Genomic DNA, 21,857 nt, shown 5'->3' with positions numbered 1-21,857 from the left:
TTCGCTCACAGTCCATTTCAGCACCTTCTACCCCAGTATCAAAATTTCTCTTCTTACTTACTCACATGGCTTCCAGTGTTTTCGCACACTCTGGTCTCTTCTGCTAGGGAGGAACAACAGAAAGCACATGAATTGATTTGTCTTCGTTAGGGTTGTCTTCAAAGTAGTCTTTAAGACAAGAATGTTAAGTGTATGTAGTTATTCGTGAAGTGATCCCAGGAAGCGCAAGGGAGGAAGTGAGATTGGGACAGGAGAAATGCCAATACATTGTCTGTAATGAGCAGAGTACCTTTTAGGCAACTGGAACTCAGTTCTACTTGGGATTTTCTGAGGGACCATGTGAAACGTATCTCAGAATCATCTCTCTGGAGACAGGGAGGCAGGCTCTCATTTATCCACGGACTCTCATCTTCCCATGCCCGAAGGTTATCCTGGAGGGATTAACACTTCCATACCTGGGTTTCAGTGTTCTGGAGAAAACCCTCCTTCAGAGAAGAGGGTGGAGATTCAGGCTCTTGAAGTTGGATGCTGTCAGCCTACCAGTACCTGAAGTAGATATGGGGTAGGATCCTGGAATCTCCCATCCACACTGAGGAATTTTTGATACGTGACTCCTTACAGATAGAGTTACCTTGTAATGTGAAGGATAGTTTTTAATGAAAAGGTGTACATAACTGATTTAGAGTTCACCAGGTATTGGCAAACTATGGTTGGTGAGCCAGGTTATGCCCACTGTCTGTTTTTGTGGATAAAGTTTTATGGTAACACTGCCATGCCTGATTGTTCCCGTATTTTCACTGACTGCTTTTGTACTACTGTGGCAAAGTTAAGTAGTTGTGGCAGAAACTATATGGTCCACAAAGAATGGAACAAGTTTACTGAGCTTAAATGAGAAGATTTTTAGACAGGAAAACCCTCCCTCTGATGCATCAATTGTCTGCTGCAGGTGATGATATCTTGCCCCTTTGTCAGGATACTGGCTGGTCTGTGGAATCACTTGGGTTCTTTAATGGTGCTATTGGTTGGTGGAAAGCAACCAGTTTGGGCTGTTTCTCCCGCCATGATACTAAAGATCCCTTGAGGTCCTTTCTAGTTTAAGCTCTGGTTTGGGGAAAATATACTGTGCTGGCAATGTGAAATGACAACACACTTTTGGGAGATTAGTTACCAATCTACAGACACTTTTTCATATTAGGCAGATACTACACTCCATGGGGAGAAAAAAAATTGCTCCCTTTTTTTGGGTGGGAGGAGAATCACTATCCAGGTTGGACTCTATTTGAGAGTTGAAGAATCTATTTTGCTCATAAGGAGATTTCAAAAGAACTTGTTATAGATAATAGATCACAATTTATGGCAATTCCTTCATGTATCATCACAAAGAGACAATTTCTAACACTACCAGTTTTTATTATCTTCAGTTTTCTGGAGAGGCCAAAAGTGCTGTGCAAATGTGTGAGAACATCGTTTGGCAGGATGATACATTTATAGAAATGCTGAATTATTAAGGGACTCCCACAATATCAGCTAAATTCAGCCCAGTCCAATTGATGCATAGCAGTTATATTAAACCCACATTTCCCAAATTAGGAACCATTTCCCTTCCTAAATTGTCAAATCAAAAACAGTAAGTTCAAACACCAGCCACATGAGGGCAAGCAGAACCAATGAAGACTCTTCTGTGAAAAAATTCTCCATCTTTAGAAGGATGGTACGCAAATACAATCAGATACGGGAAGATTAAATAGAAAAAAAAGTAATTCACCAAAGTTTCATGTTTATGTAATGGAATTTGAATTTAAGCATTTTGGCTGGGCCATCAATATATACAAAAAATAAAATTTTAAAATGAGGGTTCAGGCCAAAATATAAATTCCTAGAAGTATTTAGGAATGTTTCACGATTCCTTGACATTGTACTTGTAGTAAGGGCATTAAAAAGTAGGCTACTTTAACATAGGCAGAAGATTAAGTGACAAAGAAAATTTAGTGACAAAGATTTAGTAACAGATTTTTGTCTGTTAGTATTTGCTTTTTATATTTTGGTGCTTCATGTTGGGTGCGTAGACATTTACACTTGTTACTTCGTCTTGTTGGATTGGATTGATCACCTTATGATTATGTAACACCCTACTTTGTCTCTTGTCAGAGTCTTTGCTTGAAAGTCTATTTTGTCTGATAAATATATTGCTACTCTGGCTTTTTGTTGTGTTTTGATTTGTTGTTTTCACTTCTGTTTGGTTGGAATATCGTTTTCCATCCTTTTACTTTCCGTCTGTAGATGTCTTTAGTCTGGGTAAGTCTCTTGAAGGCAGCATAGAGATGGGTCTTGCTTTTTAATCTATTTGGTCACCTTTTGTCTTTTGATTGAGCATTTAGACTATTTATATTTAAAGTAGTTTTTGATAGATATGTACTTATTGGTATTTTTCATTGTTTTCGATTTATTTATATTTTGTAGTTCTCTGCTCCTTTTTTTCTTGCTCTCTACCCTTTAAAAAAATTTTTTTTTACCATTTATTTATTTTTGAGAGACAGAGAGAGGCAGGGCATGAGCAGGGGAGGGGGAGAGAGAGATAGAGAGATAGAAATAGAATCCGAAGCAGGCTCCAGGCTCTGAGCTGTTTGTTAGCACAGAGCCCGATGCGGGGCTTGAACTCACCAACTGCGAGACCATGACCTGAGCTGAAGTTGGACGCTCAACGGACTGAGCCACCCAGGCGCCCCGCTCTCTACCCTTTTGATTGATGATTTTCTTTAGTGGTATGGTTGGATTCCTTTGATTTTTTTGTGTATCTGTTACAGGTTGTTGGCTTGTGGTTAACATGAGGTTCACATATAACGTCCTAAGTATATAACACTCTATTAGGTTGATGGTCATGTAAATTTGAACACATTCTAAAAGCACTATTTTTTTACTCTCCTACCCCATATTTTAGGTATGATGTCATATTTTGCATCTTTTTATTTTGTGAATCCCTTAAGTAGTTTTTTAGATATAATTGTTTTTACTACCTTTGTACTTTAACCTTCATACTACCATTAGAGGTGATTGATCTACTCTCTTTATCATATATTTGCTTTTGCCAGTGAAATTTTTCCTTTTTATTTTCTTCTAGTTGTGGCCTTTTCTTTTCCACTTAAGGAAGTTCCTTTGAAATTTCTTGTAAGGCTCGATTAGTGGTGAAGAACCCCTTAATATTTGTTTGCCTGGGAAACTTTTTTATCTCTCCTTCATTTCTGAATGATAACCTTGCTGGGTAGAGTATTATTGGTTTTAAGTTTTTATCTTTTAGCCTTTTGATTATATTATGCCACTCCCTTTTAGCCTGAACATTTTCTGCTGAAAACCTATGGGGTTTCCCTTGTGTGTAACTTGTAGTTGTTTTTCTCTTGCTGCTTTAAAAAAATGTTTCTTTATTTTTGAGAAAGAGACAGAGTGCGTGAGCAGGGAAGGGTCAGAGAGAGAGGGAGACAGAGAATCCCAGGCAGGCTCTGTGCTGTCGGCACAGAGCCCCACATGGGGCTTGAACTCACAAACCTTGAGATCACGACCTGAGCAAGAGTCAATGCTTAACCAACTGAACCACCCAGGTGCCCCTCTCTAGCTGTATTTAGGATTTTCTTATCTTTAACTTTTGCCATTTTAATTATTATGTGTCTTGGTGTGAGCTCTTTGGTTTCACCTTATTTGGGGTTCTCTGTACTTCCTGGGCCTGGATACCTGTTTCCATCACCAGGGTGGGAAGTTTTCAGCTTTCCTTCAAGTTAGTTTCTGCCCCTTTCTCTATTTTATCCTTTTTCTATAGTGCAAATGTTAGTATGCCTGATGTTGTCTCAGAGGTCCCCAAACCTATCCCCGTTAAAAAATATATATTATTTTTCTTTTTGCTGTTGAGCTTGGGTCCTTTCCACCACACTGTCTTCCAGATCACTAATCCATTCTTCTGCATCCTCTGATTTGCTGTTGATTTCCTCTAGTGTGTATTTTTTCATTTCAGTTATTGTATTCTTCAACTCTGATTGGTTCTTTTTTAATGTTTTCTGTCTGTTGAAGTTCCCATTGAGTTTATACACTCTTTCAAGTCCAGTGAGCATCTTAGCCATTAGTAAATTAGTAATGACCATTGCTTCAAACTCTTTATAAGGTAGATTGCTAATCTGTTTCATTGAGTTCTTAAGTTTTGTCTTTTGTTTGTCTGATGCGTATTTCTCTGTCTCATTTTGTTTGACTTTCTGTGTTTGTTTCCGTGAATTAAGTGAAAGAGCTACCTCTCCCAGACTTGAAGGAGTGGCTTTGTGTTGGAATGTTCCTTGCATAGACTTGTGTGCCTGGGGCCTTAGGCTGGCTGACTAGAGCTATGGTAGGCATGAGCTGGCGTACTCTGCATTAAGGCTGCCATGGTAGGATATCTGGAGATGGAGTGGGTGTGAAGTGGGGGGTCTTGTGTGTTCCACACCAGAGCCACCCTGGTGGGATGGCTGGAGCTGAAGCAGGTGCAAGCCAGGAAGTCTCTGGTTGCTCCATGCTGGGGTGACACTGGTGGGACAGCTGGAGCTGAAATGGGCACAGGTGGGAAGAGCTGTCTTGGGGGGATAGCTAGATCTGGGATACACTAGGCACCCAGGGCTCACTAAACCAGCAGGCCATGCTCAGATCCTCCTCCCATCTGTGCTCTCAAGGTGGAAGGGGAACATAAACAATGGCATTCACTAGCACCTCCAACCCTAGAGAGAATTCCAGCAGATTCCCCACTATTGGGTAGATGCTCCAGAGTTAATAAATGAGTTTAATTCACTTATAGTCTAGTTGTCTTTTAAGCTGCTTTGTTTTGTTTTGTTGTTCCCCAAGTTGGGTGAATCTGCACAAGGGGCCCTCAGTGATTTCCCTCCCTACTGAAATCTGTAGCAGGAATGGGACTCCTGTCATTACAGTGTCTCCATCTCTCTTGCTGTTTTCTGTGTGGTCCCTCTGTCCTTTGTTGTATAGAAGCTGTTCAATCAGCCTTCAGTCCTTAGGAGGAACTGTTCTATATGTAGGTGTCGATTTGGTGCATCTGCAGGAGAAGGTGAGTTCAGGGTCTTCCTGTGCCATCATTTTGGACCCTTCTCTTAAAATATTTATTTAAGAGGTTTAGATCATTGATTTAAGACTTTTTCTTTAATGTCAACACTTAACACTAGAAACTTCTTGTTGAGCTCTGCATTTCACAAATTTTGATATATCGTGTTTTCATTTTCATTCGATTCAAAATATTTTCTAATTTCCTTTGTGACTTCTCTTGCCTTGATACAGTTATATAAAAGTGTGTTGCTTCTACTAGGAATTTATCCAAAGGATACAGGAGTGCTGATTCATAGGGGCACATGTACCCCAATGTTTATAGCAGCACTCTCAACAATAGCCAAATTATGGAAAGAGCCTAAATGTCCATCAACTGATGAATGGATAAAGAAGATGTGATATATACCTACATACATATACACACACCATGGAATACTACTCGGCAATGAAAAAGAATGAAAACTTGCCATTTGCAACAATGTGGATGGAACTGGAGGGTATTATGCTAAGTGAAATAAGTCAGGGAGACAAAGACAGATATCGTATGTTTTCACTCATCTGTGGAAGTTGAGAAACTTAACAGAAGACCATGAGGGAACAGAAAGAAAAAAACTAGTTAAAAACAGAGGGAGGCAAACCATAAGAGACTCTTAAATACAGAGAATAAACAGAAGGTTGACGGAGGTGGGGCACTGGGAAAATGGGTGATGGGCATTGAGGAGGGCCTCGATGGATTGAGCACTGGGTGTTGTATGTAAGTGATGAATCATGGGAATCTACTCCCGAAGCCAAGAGTGCACTGTATACACTATATGTCAGCCAACTTGACAATAAATTATATAAGAAAATGAATAAAAATGTGTTGCTTAGTTTTCCAATATTGGGAGAAATTTCATATCTCTGTTACTGGTTTCTACTTTGCTTCCATGTAACCTACAGAATATGCTGTATGATTTCAATTATTTTAAATTTCTTTTGTTTTTCAATTATTTTAAATTTCTTGATATTGGTTTATGGTTCTTGATAGAGTCTATATTGGTGAGTGTTTTATGTACATCTGAAAATAATATGCATTTTGTCATTGTTGGGGGGAACATTCTAGAAATATGAGGTTAAGTTGGCTAATAGTGTTATTCAGATCTTCCATATCCTTACCTGTTTTCTGTCCATCTGTTCTATTCTTTACTTAAAGGATTGTTGAATCCTCAACTTTAATTGTGGATTTGTCTATTTTTTAGTTCTCTCAGATTTTTTTCAATGTACTGTGATGCTCTGTTGTTAGGTGCCTACAAATTTAGGATGGTTATTTCTTCTTGATGAATTGACTTCTTTATGGTTTTTTTTAAATGTTTCTTATTTTATTTTATTTATTTATTTTTTGAGAGACAGAGCATGAGCAGGGGAGGGGCATAGAGAGAGACACACACAGATTCTTAAGCAGGCTCCAGGCTTTGAGCTGTCAGCACAGAGCTCGATGCAGGGCTTAAACTCATGAACCGTGAGGTCATGACCTGAGTTGAAGTCAGATGCTCAACCCACTGAGCCCCCCCGGGGATCTGGGTGAATTGACACCTTAATCATTATTTAATGTTTTCTTTTCTTTGCAATGTCTTTTTAAAAAAAATTATTTTTAAGTAACCTCCCCACTGAAAGTGGGACTCAAACTCACAACCCCAAGATCAAGAGTTGCACCCTACCAACTGAGCCAGCCAGGCACCTCTGCAATATCCTTTTTATCTCTTGCAATGTTTCTTCATCTGACGTCTACTTCTTCTCATATTAATATAGTCACTCCTGCTTTCTTTTAATTAGCGTTTACATGATATGTATTTTCCATTCTTTTACCTTTAATGTATGTTTATATATTTAAAAAATAGATTTCTTATAGATAGCATATAATTGGGTCTTAATTTTTTATTCAGTACGATCATTTATTTTTATTGCTATGTTTCTATTACTTACAATTAATATAATCTTTCATATGGATGAATTTAAATCCATCATCTTGTTAGTTGCTTTCAATTGAGTGCTGGACAATGTGCATGGAACATTAGAGACTGAGGTTATTTATGTCCAGCAGTGGGCACACTTCTTCTGGCTATTTGTTGTGTAGGAGTTCTGCTGAGTTTGGATTTTGTTGTCCTGTGATTACTTTCAGTGTACCATCAACTTCAAATTCCTTTGTTTTTACTTTACACTTAGGGTGGGGACTGGGATGCTACATTTTTTTCCTTAATATTTCTGCCCCATTCTCAGATCTTCTCTGATTACCTGTACCTTGGCGAGGGTCTCATTCTTCACCCTCGTAAGTCACACTCATCATTTCTGCAACAGGGGGAGATCACAGGAATAGGCATACCAGGTGGCAAGAATAATTGGGAGTCATTTTGGAGGCTGTCTACCGTAAGAAAGATTTTTAAATTGGATGGAGGGGAAATTTTTTTAGCGGGGGGGGTGGCAGATTTTTGATCACTTATATTTCCATTTGAACACTCGGTAGTACTTCGTTTTTTTCCAAAATTAAAACTTTCATCAAGATATGTGATATTTTTTGACTAGCAAGTCTTGGGAATCAGAGGAACTTTATACTTCTAACTTAGTGTTATTGTTGTTTTAAGTCCTCTTTGCTTGCCAAGCTTTTAAGATGAATGGAGGAGGGAGTGAAAGTATTAGAACCTTTTCTTCCTTGTTGTTCATATGCTGATGGATTGTGTCACAGTTATTTCCACAGTGCATCCTGTATGACTTTAAGCATTCGTACTTTTTTTTTTTTTAACAATGGGTTTCTTTCTTTCTTTTTAAAAATATTTATTTATTTATTTTGAGAGAGAGAGACACCGAGCATGAGTGGAGGAGAGAGAGAGAGAGAGAGAGAGAGAGAGAGAGAGAGAGAGAGAAACAATCTGAAGCAGGCTCCAGGCTCTGAGCTGTCAGCACAGAGCCTGACGCGGGGCTCAGACCTACGAACAGTGAGATGGTGACCTGAGCAGAAGTTTGATGCTTAAACCTACTCAGCCATTCAGGTGCCCCAAGCATTCATCCTTCTTAATAGAGAGTGTATATACTATACTCTGCATAGTAATAGAGCTTTTTCTCTGTATTTCAGCCTACGATAGAGGAGCCAAGTAGATTTACTGCCAATTAAACTCTAGGGCTCCTTCTCAGCCCCAGACTATCCTTTACACTGTCTTCTTCCTGGAGCAGGATTTGGCTCATTCTTCTTTCCAGGTTAACTTTGTCATTTTCCCTGCTAGTTTCCTCTTCCCCCAAGCTTTGTTTTCTACTTGTTTTGTCTTAGTATAAGAAACTTGTGTTTGCTTGTTGTTTTTTTTTTTTCTTTTTCTCCTGAAATCTAATTATTAAGGAAAAATAGATTGCAGTCACCAACAATTAACAGTCAGGAAGGTACCAGTCATTTTAGAAAGTCATGAAACCATCACCCCCAGCTTTTAAAGAAATGAGTAGTCAGTTGGTATTGGAAGTCAATCACGTATAATGTTGCATTTCATACTGAGATGCTGAAGGAGAATCCAAAGGTCTGGGAAGTGTCTGCTGAGAATCAATCTGGGAGGTCTGGCATGCCTTCTCTGCTTCTTTTGTGTCAGTCTCTGTGGTGCATCTGGGTGAAGATGGCCCTCCAGTTTCCCCTGACTTCCTGGCTGTGCAGTTACTCATTCTGTTTACCTTTAGTGGCAGTCCGCCCACCTTTTATTTTTGCCTGGTATGTAGACTTTCTAGGAAAAAGCCAGAAGTCAAGCCATACACAAATTCATACTGTTGCGATGCAATTCTGCAAAGATATTCTGGTAATAGTTTTCAAACACTCAAATCACCTATTTGCTTATTCGTTGATTCATTCACACATTTATTTCTTAAACATTTAATAAGCATGAATTATGTGTCAAAAACCATCCCCTATGCAAGAGGGTCTGGACGATCAGCAGTTCAAGAGGAAAATCAAGATAGGGCACTTGCTTGAGACATTACACTTTTTCTGAGACCCCTCCCTCTCTCTCTCTCTCTCTCTTTCCTTCCTTCCTTCCTTCCTTCCTTCCTTCCTTCCTTCCTTCCCTCCCTCCCTTCCTCCCTTCCTGCCCCACCCTCTCCCCTGACTCTATTTCTCTCACATGTGCCTATCCCCAAATAAACTATCATACAAAGGAGCTTAAGCTAGAGTGTTTCTTAATAAAATAAAAGTCTGTGATTTACTAGATCACATCTCAAATTGGGTTGATAGAAATTGATACAGATTTCCTGGAGCTGGTAACAAATCTGATCTGGGCTTTTCAGGCAATAATGAAAACATGGAAAGCGACATTTATGTTTTAGATCCTTATTAGAAAAATCTGCTCTATCTTAGATAACAAAGTGGAACGTTTTCAGACGTCTTAAAGATTAGCAGAACCACAAAGGGTTAGAAGGGAATTGGACCTTGGAGATAGGCTAGCTTAGTCCTCTTGCTTTACAGGGGATGGGGCTGAACCCAGGAGAGATTAAATGGTGGAGTCTGGATTATAAATCAGTGCTGCCGATTGTTCGGTCTGGTGTACTTTTGCTGATGCATTCTCTTTGCTGCTGCTCCTTGGAACAGTCGAGAGGTTCAACCCAGTAGTATAAAACCTATTGACCTCACGTGTCAAGCATTAGGGCAGCTTCAAAGAAACAATTTTTCAGATTAGATCACATTTGAGTTGGAAACTAAACAATCTCCAAAATGTGTTTGCCTTTTGCTTACTTTCATCCAGAAAAAATGATGTGACAAGGACTTTGCAGTTCCTCTGCAATTAGGCTGGCTCAGCTGAGAAGGCTCTCAAATGGTCCTCATGGGCACGTGCCCAGTAATGAGCTTAGAGACCTGAGCCAAGTTGTTAGAGTTGCCTCACACGGTCATCCACATGATAATTAGAAACTGTTTCTAATGTTTTAATGTTTCTAATGATAATTAGAAACTGTTGCTCTTTCTGCATGTCCAGATCTTGTTAATCAAAGTATGTGGAGCTTCTCGAAGAGCTACAAAATGGGGTAAGAGGTAAGTATCACAGACAAGAATACATTTTGGACATCTAGAGCTAAAGCCAACTTTCTTCCTTTCCAAAATGTGTAATATTTCACAGTAGGAGTGTATCAGAAGCAATGAGCAATTCTTCCATTAATAGACATTGAGGTGATACATATACTTTGTCTATAAATTCTTTTTTATTTTTACTCGACAGTTTGTTCAGTTAATAAATGAGAGGTGACATCATTGTGATTGGTCATTGTAGTCAACCTCACTGAATGCAGTTTTCCTTCCTTTTGAAAACTATTATAGTACAGAAGTTGGGAATCTGATTACTGGGGACACTGATCTTGAGAGGTCACGGACTTTACCCCCTTGCCTTGAATGAGTTTGTATTTAACCTAATTCTAGTGTTTTTCATCTGTAATGAGCTAATATGACTTGTCTGGGTCTTGGTAGACCTACAAGCCCCTTATTTTCTTCTTCACTGTTAGTAAATATAAACAATATTATATTCAGGTAACTTGTTAAATATTTTGACTGTTCTTTACACGTGTACTCAAACACCGCTTCTGTTCCAGATTTTGCCTACTGCTCCCATGTGTTGGCAGTTGTGTGAAGCATATGGGATAAAAATAATGGTATAAATAGTAAATGAACATGTGGTTCCCACTCTCTGAGTGACCCAAATGACATGACAAAATGTGTGGGAACATCTGCTGACCCTTGCCTCACCATTCACCCACACTGTTTTCTCCTGCTATTTCCAGCTACCTGAACAGTCATTCCAGGTAGCACTTGGCCAAGGCCCCAAGTTTCTGCAGATTTCTGTGTGCAGGGGAAGGATACTCAAATATCCATCTCAGCTCTGTCCAATAGAGATGTTATGTGAGACACATATGTATAATTTAATATTCTTAAAGATTTTTTTTAATGGTTTTTATTTGAGAGAGTGAGAGAGAGAGAGAGAGATGGGTGGGGGGAGAATGAGTAGGGGAAGGATAGAGACAGAGAGCGAGAGAATCCCAAGCAGGCTTTGCACTGACCGCACAGAGCCCTACTCGGAGCATGATCTCATGAACCGCGAGATCACCACATGAGCCAAAATCAAGAGTTGGAAGCTTAACCGACCGAGCCATCCAGGCACCAGCAGCCCCCCCCCCTTTTTTGTTTTTAAAGATTTTAAAAAATAATATTTTTAAAATCACCATTAGAAACATAGTAAGAAATAGGTGAAATTAATTTCAATAATGTATTTGACCCAATATATCCCCAAACATGATCAGGAGAACACATAATGTTATACATAAAATTGTTAGATAGTTCACATTCTTTTTTCTGAAGTCTTTGAAATTGGATGTGTGTCTTACATGTAGGGCAAATTTCAGTTCAGACTAGTCACTTTTCAAATGCTGTTGCTCAGAGTCTGAGGAGTGTAGTAGGAACTTGCTGGGGGCTTGAGTGAGGGTACTAACGTCAAGATGTAGGACCAGGGGGTGGCAATAGATGGTACTAAATGTCCTGTTTGTTGTCTGATTTCACCTCCGCATGGTTAGCTTAGCCAAACCGACCAGGCTGTGCCTAGGTTTGCCTTTCCAACGTCTTTGCCTTTCCAGTTTTGAATTCTGTCCGTCTCTGTCTTTGACAAAGTCATTGGCACTGGAATTTGATTGATGTGGGTCAAAGCACTTACAAATGGTGTGGTCTCACTCAAGTTATTTAACCCTCACCCTGCATCAGTTTTCTTGCCTGTAAAACAGCTAATTAGAAATACTACTTCCCTTGGGAGTTGAAGGCCAGATGTAATATAATTTTTTTTAATGTTTATTTATTTTTGAGAGACAGAGAATGAGTGGGGGAGGGGCAGAGAGAGAGAGAGAAATAGAAGGACACACACACACACACACACACACACACACACACAGAATCCAAGGCAGGCTCTGAGCTGTCAGCACAGAGCTCGATGCGGGGCTTGAACTCACAAGCCCTGAAATCATGACCTGAGCCAAAGTCGGACGTCCCACCGACTGAGCCACTCAGGCACCCCAAGGCTAGATGTAATATATGTTGAAAGATATGTGGTACAATGTCTGGTATACAGTAGGTGTTCGGTTAATAAGAGTTGTATTTGGTATAAGCAAGTTATGTTACAAGTAGGTTTTTATGCTAGTAGTGTTGGGTGGGTGGCAGATTGGGCTTTGAGTGTGGTCTCCTTGGGCAGGTTATCATAAATAAAGCCTATCTGAAGAGAGCCTTCCACCTAGGGACGAGGTTACCAATTTTATCAGGCAAAACTTCCTTTTCATAGCGTTCTATAGCGCTGTCTTTGATTCCTCCTGAAATAAAGTCCGTAGATCATAGAGCCTACTCACACATGAAATACTTTTAAAAATGAATGTATTTTAATGGAAAGCAAAAATCCAAGGAAAGATATATGCAGGAAAAGGCGTATTTTAATATACAAATGCATAGGCATGCCACTCTAGAAAGCATAGTGAAGTTGCCAGATGATATTCCCCATACATAGGATCATTGTGAGTGTGTTGTAGCTCCAAGGCGAGATGGATGGAGCTGACTGAAATGCCAGGAGAGGCGCGGTTAATAGTGTCATGATTTTATGACATGATGAATAACTCTCGGCAGAGCTTCCCACCAACGGAAGTCAACGCTTTCCCTTATTTTCCTGTGTAGTTGTAGCCCTGAATAATTCCGTTTATATTGAAGCTGTGCCAAAAAAAAAAAAAAAATCCTCAGAAACTTACAAAGAGATTTTTCACTTAAACTAACTGTTCTGTAGGACATTCAAGAGTAGTGCAGGATATGGGACATTTTTTCATTGTGCTAGAGCGTTCTTAAGATTGCAGCTCATAGAAAATCCTCACCTCTTCCCCACCCCCCATCTCCCTCGCTAAGTGCCATAGCGCCCTCTGACCTTTGTAATAACCAAAACACTCCTACAGATTTCCAAAATGTCCTTTGGAGGTAATACAACCCCAATGAAAACCACTGCTCTATGAGGAGGAAGTTTTACTATTTCCTATTTTTAGGAAGGTCTCCACAGTCTTGAGACATGCCTGAGGAAGGTAGGACTTCCATGCTTTAGAACTGTGCCAGGCACTGTAAACCCCCAACTCTTCACATTAAACTGAACAACAACCATTTTCCTGAGTACCCTGAGAGAGATGCAGTGTCTCTGCTCAGGTCAAACCTCAGTATTACCTCAAGGAGGGCTTATAGAGTCAAAGTCACGGCTATGAGATGCCCAGATAAATTAAAATCTCCCTTTAGACTCACATAGACTTTCAAGTCCAGTGTGAAGTCCAGTAGACCAGGTGGTCGTCAACAATGGAGAGGCTGTCATAGGTCCTAGGCTGAGGGAAGTACCATGGTTCACGGAGTAGATCCGCACACTGGAAAAGCATCTAATGAACTTTGTCAGTATGAAAAGCTGGAAGAAGTCTGCCTGTTGCAAAAGCAGACAATCAGTTCTGAGATTTTAGGAAAGAGAAGTGTGCCTAGGCTGGTGAATTAGAGTGAGGGGATAAAAAGGGGGGACATGTGCAGTCAGGTGGCTCATACTCCTTTGTCACATCTAAAAGCAATGTTGCCTTAAGCTCCTAGGGGCTGATAAGTGTCACTACTCAGACTCAGAGAAAAGAGCCAATTTAGAAGTTATCTATTTGGGTTATAATCTCTGACATAATCCTTTCAATTTACCCGGCAGTCTGGTCCACCAAGGAGGGTGAATATAGGTTAGGTTGAGGCAAGTTCATAGTTATGCTGCTGAATTTATCAGAAGAGGAAGGAATATTCAACACAATTGGCCAGATCAGCCACATTAGGCAAATCTCATTGCTCTGCTTCAGAATTAATTAAAGGAGCAGAAAAGTTATTAGCTGCTATAGTAACCGAGGGAGACCAGGGTTAGAATGCACCTGCTAAAGGATTGTGTAAAGGAAGATCAAAGAAAACCTGTCAGAAATGCAATAGCATTGAGATTGAACATTAGGTCAGAGGCCAATAGAAACCTAAAGTATTTGGTACCGTTCTATACGGATTGTGTGTGCCCAGCAGCAAATACATTGACTAGCATTAAGAAAGGCTGTGGGTGATAAGAGAGATCAGCAGGTCAGTGAACAGAAGGAATATCAAAGGGAATATTTAAGTACCTGTGTTCTCATCTGTCAAAAAAAAAAAAAATTCTGATTCCCTTCAGTATAGTAAAGGATAACTGTGAGAAAAAAAAAATTTTTTTAAATGCCTATTCATTGCAGCTTTCTTATATTGAAATTTTATTTGCCATTTCTGATCATTTTCTCAACTTTATTTTCAGATCTGTGTGGTTTAGTCAGGCAAGGGGTGTTGACGCAGGGATGTGCATCGGAAACATCTGGGGAGATTTTTAAAATGCAGATCCTCGGTGTCAACCCTTTAGCCGTGCATCAGAAACTTTAAGAAACGAGGCCTGGAAACTTGTATTCTTAAAATGTCTAGGGGCGCCTGGGTGGCGCAGTCGGTTAAGCGTCGGACTTCAGCCAGGTCACGATCTCGCGGTCCGTGAGTTTGAGCCCCGCGTCGGGCTCTGGGCTGATGGCTCAGAGCCTGGAGCCTGTTTCCGATTCTGTCTCCCTCTCTCTCTCTGCCCCTCCCCTGTTCATGCTCTGTCTCTCTCTGTCCCAAAAAATAAATAAACGTTGAAAAAAAAATTAAAAAAAAATGTCTAAAAATTCCCTAGGTGGTGTAATGTGGTATTGGCTTAGGAAAGCATGAACTTGGATGATGGTCCTGCTAAAGACTATCACTTTTTTTTTTTTTCACATGTTAGACTGTTGGCTGCTTCAACTCTTGCCCTCTCGAGTACATTTCCAAATGTGGAAATGTTTATTTTTTATTTTATTTTATTTGTTTTATTAATTTGTTTTATTTCATTTTATTAATTCATTTTATTTCATTTTATACCGTAGGGTATAGGGAGAGAGAGAGAGACCGAGAGACAGAGAGGGAGAGAGAGAGAGAATCTTAAGCAGGTTTCATGCTCAGTACGGAGCCCCACGCAGGGCTCGATCTTACGAGTATGAGATTATGACCTGAGCTGAAACCAAGAGTCAGATGCTTAACCAACTGAGCCACCCAGGTGCCCCTCTTAAAAGCCAGGGTAATTTCTTTAACAACAATAACAACAACAACAACAGATCATGACATTCCCCTGGCTAGAATTTTCCAGTGATTTAGCACTTAGAATGAAATCCAAGTCCTAAATGTTCTGGGGTCTGGGGTTACTTCTCCAGTGTGTTACCACTCTTGCTCTTCACTCATCTGGCTTTTTTCCCCTATTCCTTGGCCATGCTAATTTTGTTCTTCCTGCTTTTTCTTTTCTTTCCGCCTAGACCACAGTTCCCTGGGATCTTTGCATGGTTGGATCCTTGTTTGGATCTCAGCTCAAATGTCAATTTCTCAGAAAGACCTTTTGTAACCAGTTCCTACTCTATCACTCACTAGTATATCACTTACTTGGATTTTCTTCAGAGCACCTGTTATTTGAAACTATTTATTTGTAAATCATATAGCTCTCTAAGATTAGAATGTTAAATATTGCATTGCTTCTGAGTCCATAGCTCTAATAACAGCACATTGTAGATGTTGAGTATGTATTTGAAAAAAAGTTAGATAAAAGACAACAGCTTGTAAATGTCACAAGAACAAGAACAGCGAGTTTTAACCTTGGAAGAACAGCTACTTAACAGTCTTGACATCCAACAGTCTAGTGTCCAAAGGTCAACTTTGGAAAAATCCATCCTTTACTTTGTATTGAAGGCATTCACGTTTTAGTGGGGTAGAGAAAGCATAATTACATAAATTGAATCTGATAGTGTCTTGCCTCTTTAGAGCATAATAGCAAAGTTAAGATTTGGAAATTAGTTTCCTCTTAAAGACTCTCATGCTAAAGATTGATCACTTGAATATAATTTTGATTTCATTACGAGCAGAATAGAACAAGAGGAGTTCGATAATAGGGGGAAGTGGGGTGTGCTCACGCGTGTGTGTTTCACAGAAAACAATGAAAGAAAAACAAGAGACTTTCAGGCTACCGTAATTCTTTGGTCACAGATTCTGAGTTAGAAAAATAATGTGACGGAAGTCAATTAAACGTTTGATCAGTCTCTTTAACCGGTGCCACAAGTGCCCAGAAACCATTTAGAAAATATTGTCACCTAGAAATTACAGTGTTGTTAATGATGATAATAAAGGGATGTCACTTTTCGAGTTTCAAGGGCTTAAGAAATTCTCCAGGATGGTAACTCTTTAAACCACAGGAAAATAAGATACTAGAACTTTTCTTCAAGAAAAAGGAGAAGGTTAACCTCAATTATATACACCAAAAATTTAAGCTTTCTAAACCAATGCTGCTGAGGTTAAAGTCAAATATTTAAGTTTTTATAACAGTCTGGGCCAACTAATAGTATGTAAAATATGAACTACATGTAATTTTATGTTGTCGATTAAATTGAGTTTACAAATTTGCAACTATAGAAGTATTAATTTGCTGGGCTATCCCTCCATGGCTATGCCTGTTTTCTCTTTAACCATCTGATGTCTTGATTTCTAAGGCCAATTTTTGACATGAGGATAAAGAGGTCAGATAGTAGAACTATTCCAGCATGGATGATTATTATACTATTCATCATCTAGTGGAGAACACTTGAGAGAGTACTTTCATTTCAGTTTTTCAGTTGGTTTTGAATCTGAAGTATTTATTTAGTGACCACGTGTGTGTGTGTGTGTGTGTGTGTGTGTGTGTGTGTGTGTGTGCATGTGAGTGTGCATAGATGGGAACGAGGTTGAGGCTGAAATATATAAATTAAAATAGAATTCTCGGTCCTGATTCCTGTACATTACAGAACCTGCATTTGACCACTGTCTAAAAATTAACACCCCAAATGTCTGAATCAGCCCTCGACTGTCAGTATTGCCTCCTCTACCTCACCTACATGGTCGTTTTAAGTTAACAACTTCATGTCTTCTGGAAATTTATGTTAGCTATAGAAAGGCTCTTTTATAAGTAAGGTAGTGTTGCATTTACAAGAAAGCCATATACTTATTAGATAGTATTAGAGAAATATTTCATTGACAAACCTCCTAACATTTCATAACTAATCCAAAGCACTGTTATCATCCTCATAGAAGGACACCTTTAGTTTTCACTAAACTGCCATTAACAATATCAAAATAGATAACTGAGTAGCTTAGACATCACTGGGGGTCCCAGGAAGACTGAACCAAGAGTTAAATTTCTTTGAAAGTCTGTATTTCTTCATACAAATGAGTGTGTCTTTTGAATCATAGTCCGTAATATTTTTATGTGTTTTAAAAAAGAACATTGTATTTTAATTGACCATCAAATACAGTTGACATTCTAAAAAAGTGTACCATATTTATTCTTCATATTCATATTCATATTTGTTATTCATATTTAGTACTCATTATTATCACACTTCCTTGAGATTCAGGAATTAAAACATAGATAGCTGTGTGTTGAGCAAGAACACCAGCATTCTTTAGTGGGCAAAGGGCCGGTATAAGATGTGGTTTGATCAGCACTGAGCCACAGAGAAAGCCATCACCATTGCATACTCTGGTTAATCTCCCAGACTACCCATGCTACCTACCTCTTGGGGAATCTGGGCAACAACAACTGTTAATGCACATCAAAAGTAAAGTAGAACATTAAATTTGTTTGCTCTGTGGAGTATCTCTGCTTTGATCCAGGTATATTGATCAAATTTGCCATCATTCCACTCCAGTATGATCCTGGATTTGACCCTAAATCTTGCCTACCAGGTAAAACTGGATGAGAAACAAGACGTGTTGTAGAGAAAATATGTTGGCTTTTTTATAATGTCATGGACTGCTTGAGCAACCTGTCATTTGAGAAGAGTATGACCATGGAGGAACCATCATGAGAACACCACCCAGCACATTGGAATTCTTTGGGTGGTGTTCAAATTTTCCACCGGGAAAATCTGAGAAAAATTTGCTTTTCCACCTTGGGAGAGCCTGGGAAAGATGTTTTCCCATCTGGCTGTGTTTGAAATTTGGATTTTGATGTATATATTTTTTTTGCTATGAAAATTGAAGAGATTAAAAATAGGCTCTTATGTGTGAATTATGTAGCTTATTATTACAACATGAAAGAAATGGGTGATTTATTTTGCTCTCTCAGAAATAGTATTTGGAAACAATAATTAAGATAAGTTAACTCTCTAATGAAAACAATTGCATTTGCCAGATACTTTCAGAAACTTAAAAAAATGGTATTGCTTAAAATTTACTGAGCCAAGTACTTTATATTCGCTGTCTTATTTAATTTGATCAGTTCCCCACAGCAATCCCATGATTTGGCACATTTATTATCTCTGTTTTACATACGTGAAAATAAAATCTGAAGAGGACATATGATGAGCCATTTAATCTTTATCAGGGGTATGAAGGAGAACTAATTTCACTATCTGTTGGCTTACAACTAATAACCATTGCTCTATACTTCTATTTAATTACTTGAAAGTTTGGAGTTAAGAACATGAACTCTGGAGCCACCAGACTCCTTATTTGAATCCGAGCTGTAGCATTTATGCATTCTCTGAACTTGGGTAATTTCCTTAACTGTGTGTTTCTCAGTTTCTTCATCTGAAAATGGAGATAAAAAGAGTATCTGCCTCAATAACTTGTTTTTATTAAGGGACTAACTATAACTCATCCTGTGATACTATCACAGACTGCACCAGCCATGAGATTACAAATTGTTTCACAAAGTAGTACACAAGGCCCTTTGCATTTATGACCATTACATTCAGAGTTTGGCTTGTTTGTAAGTAGCTCTGAAGATCTGTGACATGTAATAATGTGTAATATTGCTGAGATAGAAGTCTTAGAGGTATAGAGAGGCTAGGGTGTGAGACTGTTTAGGTCCTCACCTCTCAGTGCAGATTTATTGCCCCTTCTTATTACTTTGCTGGCAATAGCTCATGCAAAGTGATAAAATAATGGCAGAATTTTTTTAAAAAATATTTTTTTCCAACATTTATTTATTTTTTGGGACAGAGAGAGACAGAGCATGAACGGGGGAGGGGCAGAGAGAGAGGGAGACACAGAATCGGAAACAGGCTCCAGGCTCTGAGCCATCAGCCCAGAGCCTGACGCGGGGCTCGAACTCACGGACCGCAAGATCGTGACCTGGCTGAAGTCGGACGCTTAACCGACTGCGCCACCCGGGCACCCCAAGAATTTTTGAGGCCGTGTGTGTATGTGTGGAGAATGGCTCTAAAACATGGATGGTTACAGTGAAGAGAACATACCTATATCTAAAAAATAAGTGGATCTTAGCTAGAAAATAGAAGCTTCTAGTAAATGACGTCATGGTATATCAGGCTCAGTGCTAATCACTTCCTTTTTTGAATGAGTCCATTATACTGTCTTTAGAGAGTCAAGACTAGACAACTCATGAAACTGTTTCAGTAGATGCTCAAGCCACATTTATTGTAATCTCTTCATGAATTTAGTCTTTGTAAGAGTCACGGTCTGAGCAGGAAGAAGATGGCTCATGCAAATAATTGAAGGTAGACAATGGAAAAAAACATATTTGCAAAGATGAAGACAAGTGTATAAGGAAGAAAACAGCAATGGTTTGGGATCCAAGTGTTACCACTCGTAGGTCTAAAGTGCCAAAGTATGGGAGTGGATACTTGAATCCAAAGAGAGTGCTAGCTATCTTCTGGGGTGGTGGCCTTCAGAAGAGGTGTGGCCAACCCATGGCAAGTTAAGAGAGATGGAGTCATGGAAATGGCCATCCTATCATCTGGTATCCTGACGGGGCCTGTCATTGGTTCAGCCCTAATTGAAGCCAAAGAGGAGAACTTTTGATGGACCCAATTATAGCCTACCTTCTGGGGCACAGAATAAGCAGGAGTTTGTAGAGTAGATCTGGAGTGACTGGTGGAGAACACTCAACACAATCCTGCATCTACCAAGTCATTGAGGATTTGAGGTTTGTTAAAATATTTGGTCCATTTATTCAATCAACAAATAAGCACATGTACTGGTATTATTCTGGTAACTAGGAGTAGAGCAGTGAATAAAAGAGATAAAAGTTCCTACCCCCTAGAACTTATATTCTATGTTTATATCTGTTGCATTTTGTAAAAGTAAATTGCATACTCTAAAATTATTTATTGAATTTGCGTATTCACAAAGATTTCTGAATGAATACTTAATGAATACTTAGAGGCCTTATATATTACTCAGGCTCTTCACTGAATTCCTACCAAATTGTTTTAATAGTCTTATTTTTTTTTCCTGTAAACTATTGTTCTTTCCCTTAGGATGAATTTATTTCTAGGAGTTTCCTAAATTATTTATGTAAATAAATATCCCTTATGGACTGGTCTTACCCTTTCTCCTCTCATATCTGAATGATAGGGTAAAGTTTTTCTTTAAAAAAATTTTTTTTTACTGTTTATTTTTTGAGAGAGAGACAGAGAGAGAGAGAGAGAGAGAGAGAGAGAGAGAGAGAGAGAGTTTGAGTGGGGGAGGGGCAGAGACACAGAATCTGAGGCAGGCTCCAAGCCTTCAGCACAAAGCCTGATGCAGTGTTCTAACCCACAAACTGTGAGATCATGACCTGAGCCGAAGTCGGACGCCCAACTGAGCCCCTAAATTTTTTCAAAATAATATTATTTATTAGAACATGCTGTATAATAATGTTTCATAATTATAACAGTGTGTTATAATGTGCAATATAAACTAGTAGAGGAAAAAATTGAATGAGAAATGATGGTTAATATAAGAGAAGGTAAAAGGGAAGAAAAAAGAAATAGTAGAACAAATATAAGTAGAAAATAAGATAGGATAAATCCAAAATAATCTGTAATGACACCAAGTACAAAAGGATAAAATTTTAGAGTTTAAAGAATAAAAATTGTTAGCCTGGATTAAAAAACTAAAATCTAACCTCTTATTCTCTCAAAGAGACACATTTAAAACACAATGACAGAAATTTTGAAAATAAAAGTTTAAGGGTGCCTGGCTGGCTCAGTCAGATAAGTGTCTGACTCTTGATTTTGGTTCAGGTCAAGGATCTTACAGTTCATGAGATGGAGCTCCGCATGGGGCTCTTCAATGACAGCACGGAGCCCGCTTGGGATTCCCTCTGTCCCTCTTTCTCTGCCCTCCCTGGCTTGTGCTTTCTCTCTTTTTCTTTCTTTATCTCTCTCTCTCAAACTTTATTAAACAAAGTAAAAGTTTAGAAAAAGGAAATCATTGCTGACGACAGCAAAAGAAAACGCAGCTTTTTAATGTCATACAAAATAGATGTAAGAGGCAGAAACTTTGTAAGAATTCATATCACTTCATAATTATAATTCTTTTTTTCTGTAATATGAAATTTATTGTCAAATTGCTTTCCATACAACACCCAGTGCTCATCCCAACAGGTGTCACCCTCAATACCCATCACCCATTCCCCCCTTCCCTCCCACCCCCTATCTACCCTAAGTTTGTTCTCAGTTTTTAAGAGTCTCTTATGGTTTGGCTCCCTCCCTCTCTAACTTTTTTTTTTCTTCTCCTTCCCCTCCCCCATGGTCTTCTGTTAAGTTTCTCAGGATCCACATAAGAGTGAAAACATATAGTGTCTGTCTTTCTCTGTATGACTTATTTCATTTAGCATAACACTCTCCAGTTCCATCCACGTTGCTACAAAAGGCCATATTTCATTCTTTCTCATTGCCATGTAGTATTCTAT

This window comes from Herpailurus yagouaroundi, unplaced genomic scaffold (assembly GCF_014898765.1).
Source record: "Herpailurus yagouaroundi ecotype Mexico unplaced genomic scaffold, PumYag 142, whole genome shotgun sequence".
NCBI lineage: Eukaryota > Metazoa > Chordata > Mammalia > Carnivora > Felidae > Herpailurus > Herpailurus yagouaroundi.
This window is presented reverse-complemented; position numbering follows the sequence as displayed.